The sequence below is a fragment of the Bombus vancouverensis genome, unplaced genomic scaffold (assembly GCF_051014615.1).
Source record: "Bombus vancouverensis nearcticus unplaced genomic scaffold, iyBomVanc1_principal scaffold0068, whole genome shotgun sequence".
Lineage (NCBI taxonomy): Eukaryota > Metazoa > Arthropoda > Insecta > Hymenoptera > Apidae > Bombus > Bombus vancouverensis.
In genome coordinates, this window is record NW_027468959.1 from 250,934 (window position 1) to 257,983 (window position 7,050).

The window sequence follows — 7,050 nt, forward strand, 5'->3', positions numbered from 1 at the left end:
AAAGAACCTAGTAAGGAAAATTCTCCCATCAATATATTAGACGACACAAAGTGCTAGAAATCTTGCAGAACAAAACGTCAAGATTGAAGTAAAAGGGATTCCGCGAACGGTGCACTTAAACAAGCTAAAACTAGCGCATAATCGAAATAAACAATGAATAAAGTGATTTCATTGGGCAACGTAGTGCGATAGTGTATGTTGTAGTGCTGTTCTTCGAATAATACAGATATCGAACACCTAAAAGGAAAAAGGGAAAATTATTATATGTGTTACAATTATTGCTTAAATATAAAACGTGTTATCTCAATGAACAATTAACTAGTGAAAGTGAAAGTTACCTTGTGAACAAGTGATCAACATACAAGAAAGTGTACGTGCAAGTATAGGTTATGGATCGTTGTTCGTGGAACATAATGTATGACAGCTACCTAAAATAAGTGAATAAATTAGTCTCAATTGTCTCAGTGCAAAATACGAGGTTACTAAGTGTTATAACTATATTGTGGATAAATCAAAAGGAAGTGTGACACTGTTCGTCGAATAATACAGATAGCGAAAACCTAAAAAAGAAAAAAAAAAGGAAAATTATCATGTGTACTCCAATTATTGTTTGAATATACAACGTGTTGATTCAATAAAATTAAAAGAGTGAAAGTGAAAGTTACCTTGTGAACAAGTAATCATCATACGAGAAGGTTTACGTGCAAAATAGGTTATGGATCTCTGTTTGCGAAACACCATGTACAACAGCCAGCTGAAAAATAAATGAACCAATTAACTTCAATTGCCTTAATGCAAAATACAACAGTACTAAATGTTATAACAATACTGTGGAAGCATTGTACTGTTCATCGAACAACACAGATGGCGGAAACCTGAAAAGAAAAGAAGTTTATTACAAGTGCTCCAATTACTGTTTGAATGTGAAAAGAGCTAGTTCAACGAATAACTAAAACGGTGAAAGTGCAACTTACCTCATGAACAATTAATCACCATACAAGGAAGCGTACATGCATGAATTTCGCAGACTAACAAGAAGAAATAAAATAGTTGATAAAGTATAGAAAGCGGTTAGAAAATAATCAAGATAGATTAATTGAGAGTTAGTAATAAATGTAACCGGAGTAAAGGGATATTCGGTTATGTATTAATCTACATAGTATTGTGATGTTAATTTGTAATGCACAATAGTGGTCGCACATACAATGCATTATATATATATATATATTAAATTAAATAAATTAAACACCACCTTTATGACCACAGATATAAGACGATTGAAGGCAGCCGTAGTAGAAGGCAGCCGTAGTACGTGGATAAGGCATATCAAAGAATCGGATGATGTTGCGGGAACGATCCAGGTAAGTGATGCAGCAACGAAAGAGTAGAATCTGAAGAATTACAAAATAGCAAGTACATGCAATAATAAATTAATAGGGAAAATAAGAAAGGTTAATAAACACAGGAATAGGTTAGAAATTAATCAAGATAGACTAACTAAATATTAACAACATGACTGAACTCGGTGCAAAAGAATAAAGTTACGCTACACAAAATATCTGGTAACACAATACACAAAAAACATTAACTAAATTAAACAAGACTTATATAAATGCAAGTCACGTATAATCAAAACAATGACTATCGAAATTCGATAACAATACAATCCATGCTATCACATTAAGGTAGCACACGGTATTGACACACACAATATCATGAAACACAAAACAATATTACAAAAACACTACTAAGTAAAATTATAGTGATTAACAATTAATTAACTATTTCAACGACACGCTACTGTTGACATTAAACCAACGCCATACCAAAGATACACGCGAGCGGCCATGTTGAAAAATTCGTCGCCCTCACATACAAATAATAGCCAATACAATGTAATACAGCATCATAATAGTAATGTTAGGTACTAATAAAAAAAAACAACAACAACAAAAAAAAGGGGGGAGAGAGTTAAGGAAAATACATATAATAAATAACAACTAACATAATCATAACATATTATATATATTATATTATATACAGAGATACAGTATTCATACAAGGAACAGGTCCGAATGAAACATATATATATAAAAAAAAAAAAAGAAAAAAAATATATAATATATATATATTAACTATTTTTGTATGTGTGTATAGAATTGATGGCGAATTCATCAACCATTCTCTGAACGACGGATGGAAGAACATGTAGATGTTGTCCAGACGTTTCACGAGGAATCCAGAGAGCATTTTGAATCTCTGCAGAAAATCCTGCCATGCATGTTCGTTTACAAAAATCTGACAGACATCGAAAGAATTTTTTTTTTAGTCCAAGGAATAGCAATCCGTACCGTAGAACTGTAAAGCACCTGTACGCCACTCATGAAACCATATACTTTTGCTATCCATCTGTAAACAAACAACATCTATAACCATACATATAATTTTCACTTATGTTTACCAATATATATACACGCATGTTGTAAAGTAGGCAATATTTATAACAATCATGTCCATTGATAATGCAAGTGACTCATAAAAATAAGCCGTCATATTTACCATTGCACGCACATATATATATATATATATGTCGGAGATGAAAAGAACACCGGAGCCTTTGGAATTTTGGATAACCCCGCAACATTGTAACCTAGAGTCTACTATAGCTGTAATCAAACAATTGTAGTTATTCAACCCGATTGTAATTATTCGAGAATTGTGATAATGAGCTTGGGCTCGAGGCGACAGTCAGTCGCCGAACGTAGCCGCGGTCACGGGATGAACGTTTTGCCTAACAAGGTATGGAGTAATTCTATAGCTCTCCTTAAAAGAAATATTCGTGGCGACACGCGACAGTAAACATTCCAACGGTTTGTGTCCCGTGGCTCGCCACACGCAGACCCTATTCTTCGAGTAAGATGATTGCCAGATGTCGATGCGTCTCCGCAGTACATGTTCGGCTAGCCCGAGGGCCCGTAATAAATCTTAAGGTTTAGTTAACTAAAGTCCTTCAAACAGACAAACAGTCTTTGTCCCAGCTACGGGAAGATAGGGGAGACATATTTTTTAACGAAGGGCGTCTCCCACTAGCAACTTTCCCTCGAGGGCGGCTAACATCCTTTTCTAACCACCGATATAGAGATTGACCAATTAGCAGTAACGCCAATTTCCCTTACTTTCTGAACGAAGGCTTTTCTCGACGAATCCGATGATCTCGTGTCCTTAGACACACCCCATTATAGTTTTCCTCTGTGGCATCATCGGGACAGGAAAGGCATTCTCGCTCGCGATCTCATCGATCAAGGAGTAACGCCTTCGCGATCAGTGATTATTTTCAGACTTAGACTTTGTGTGAACGTTCTGTTGTCATCCCGTTGGCCGCGGATTCGTTATTGAGCCCGAGAACATCGTCACTAGCGTCGCGAGTGCCGAACCGCTGTGATCAACTGTTAAGACTGTAATAATTCTATCACTGCAATAAACTACGCCTGTGTGTACTGTATCAATGGCTAATCCTCGAGAAGATTCATTTGACGCCCACAACCCCATTCCCAGTGACGATCCGACATCAGAAGTGGGATTCGAACGGTTGCGAACGCTGGAAGGGCAGGTCGCTACCATGAGCAACCTGATGCATACGCTAATGCAACGACCAAATACGGGAATCACCAAATTCCCACATTTTAACCCAGAAGTCGCAGGCGCCGACCCAGCCGCGTGGTGCGCGGCTGTTAGTATGGCCATGGAGGACAACCCCCTGCGAGGTGGCGCGCTATACTCTGCCTTAAGTGACTCTCTACAGGGTTCTGCAGCACATTGGCTGGCGCGAACAACGGGAAACGGAGAAATTACTTGGCCTAAAGTTAAGGAACGATTCCTTACACAGTTCGGTGGCCGGGAGATGACGTCCTCATCGTTAATCAAGGTATCCAGGGAACCGCGGGGAGCGGGCGAATCCACGGGGGCGTTTGCCGGCCGTGTCCGCTCCCTCCTGCAGATGCGGTGGCAACATTCTACGCTAGACGAAATACTTAACGCTGTCACTCTCTACATATTAATTCCACACGACCAACGTCTTAAACGACTGGCCCTCACGAGCGATATCAGAACGGAGGACCAATTCCTGAGCGAAATGCGACCCTTTTGTTACGAAGAAGAGTCGACATCTTCGCCGAGATATGCACCGGCGGAACCCGAAGCTAAGCGACGCAAGTTATCGGGCCACCAGACGAGGTGTCATTACTGTGGTACTCTCGGACACAGAATCAAGGACTGCCGCAAGAGGATGCAGGGCGAACAACAGAGGGATGCACGACGCCAGGAAGGAAACCGACCGGCCGCACCGTCCAAGGTGGTCTGCTACAGGTGTCATGCGGAAGGCCATATCGCACCTAACTGCCCGGCACGACGGGACGGTAGACCAGGCCTCAAGGATGAGCGTAAAGTCAACTCCTGCGTGGTGGAGTCCCCAGCCGGTAGTCTAAGTCATCTGGGTGAGTCGTTCCCATTTTACTTCGATTCCGGAGCCGAGTGCTCATTAATTAGAGAATCTGTCGCTCCGAAATTCTCCGGAAGGAGAACGACAGATATAGTAGTTATGCGAGGAATAGGAAACACCTGCGTTAAGAGTACCTCCCAGATCTTATCTACGGTGCGCATTAACTGTTTTACATTGGAGATAACCTTCCACGTTCTGGCCGATAGTCACTTACATTATGATATCATGATTGGCCGCGAGATCTTAAGCCAGGGTTTTGATGTAACTATTACACGGAATAGCGTCGATATTTGTAAAACGAAGACTATTAATGCCTGTAGTAAAACCTCCGAGGACGAGATCAATATCAATGCGGTTGACACTGACGTAGTTGGCAACGATAAAAGTCGGTTAATTTCTGTCCTCGAGAAATTCAAAGATTCATTCATTACGGGCTTCCCACGTACTCGCGTAAGCACGGGCCAGTTAGAAATACGGTTAATCGATCCTAATGTTACCGTGCAAAGAAGCCCCTACCGACTTAGCGAAGAAGAGCGTAGGATAGTGCGTGAGAGAATAGACGAGTTAATTAGAGCAAAAATCGTGAGGCCGAGCAGCTCGCCGTTCGCGAGCCCTGTCTTACTTGTAAAGAAGAAGGACGGCTCAGATAGACTGTGCGTAGATTTTCGGGCACTAAATAAAAATACGGTCGCGGACCGGTATCCCCTACCCCTCATCGCGGATCAAATCGCGAGATTGCAGAAGGCGAGATACTTCATTAGCCTGGACATGGCCAGCGGATTCCATCAAATTCCCATTCATCCTAATTCGACGGAATATACGGCGTTCGTTACACCCGACGGGCAATACGAATACGTGACTATGCCGTTCGGTTTGAAAAACGCACCGTCCGTTTTCCAAAGGGCCATTCTCAACGCCTTAGGCGACCTCGCGTATTCGTTCGTTGTTGTTTACTTGGACGACGTCCTAATTATCGCCGACTCAATAGATCAAGCTCTAGAAAGGTTGAGCACCGTATTAGATACCCTCGTGAAAGCCGGATTCTCCTTTAACTTTTCGAAATGCTCCTTTTTAAAGACATCGGTACTCTACTTGGGATACGTAATCCGTAACGGAGAAGTCCGTCCAAACCCGGGTAAAATACAAGCCTTGAGTTCTTTACCTGCACCGTCGACCGTCACACAACTTAGACAATTCATAGGTTTGGCCTCTTATTTCCGAAGCTTCATTCCCAAATTTTCACAAGTAATGAAACCCCTGTACGCACTTACCTCGAGTAACAAGAATATACCTTGGACGGATAGGCACGAACAGATAAGACAAAAGGTAATTTCCGTCCTGACTGACGCGCCGGTCCTGATGATATTTGACCCCAATTACCCCATAGAACTACATACGGACGCTAGCTCGGAAGGATATGGAGCCATTCTAATGCACAGGGTCGAAGGCAAAAATCGAGTAGTGGAGTATTATAGCAAAAGGACTAGCCCTGCGGAATCTAGGTATCATTCCTACGAATTGGAAACGTTAGCGGTTGTAAACGCCGTCAAACACTTCCGTCATTACTTACACGGACGAGAATTTCTCGTCGTCACCGATTGCAACTCCCTGAAAGCATCCAGTAGTAAGGTACACTTGAACGACAGGGTTTACAGATGGTGGGCTTACCTGCAAACTTTTACCTTCGACATTATGTACCGGGAAGGTAAACGAATGGCCCACGTAGATTTCTTTTCGCGAAATCCCGTAGACTTGGATCGCAGTACGTTTAGCAAAATCGTAGAGAAAGAAATTAACCTAACCGAAATCTCCGACGATTGGTTACTAGCGGAACAACGTCGCGACCCACAAATTGCCGAGATCGTCGATAAATTGCAGAACGAAGAGCTCGCGGAAGATGTCGCGAATACGTATGAGTTACGGTCCGGCACCCTTCACCGTAAAATACAGAGAAAAGGTAGAACTCTCTGCCTGCCCATCGTTCCGAGAGGGTTTAGGTGGTCTGTTATTAACCATGTGCACCAGTCCATTATGCACTTAGGTTGGGATAAAACGCTTGAGAAACTGTACGAGTATTACTGGTTCGAAGGAATGGCGAAGTATGTTCGCAAATTCGTAGAGAACTGTCATGCTTGTCGAGTTTCAAAGGCGAGTTCGGGTAGAGTACAAGCCGAACTACACCCCATACCTAAGACCAGTATACCTTGGCATACGGTTCATATGGACATAACGGGCAAACTAAGCGGTAAAAACGATTCGAAGGAATACGTCGTTGTGTTGGTCGACGCCTTCACCAAGTTCGTATATTTGCACCATACCCGTAAGTTAGACTCCGTTAACACCATTAAAGCGCTTAAGTCCGCTATATTTTTGTTCGGCAGTCCCTGCCGGATAATAGCGGATCAGGGAAGATGCTTTACGGGCAAAGAATTTCGCGACTTTTGTCAAAGTGAACACATAAAACTCCATTTAATTGCGACCGGAGCTAGTAGGGCCAACGGGCAGGTAGAGCGTATTATGAGTACGCTAAAAAACATGTTCACAACAATAGA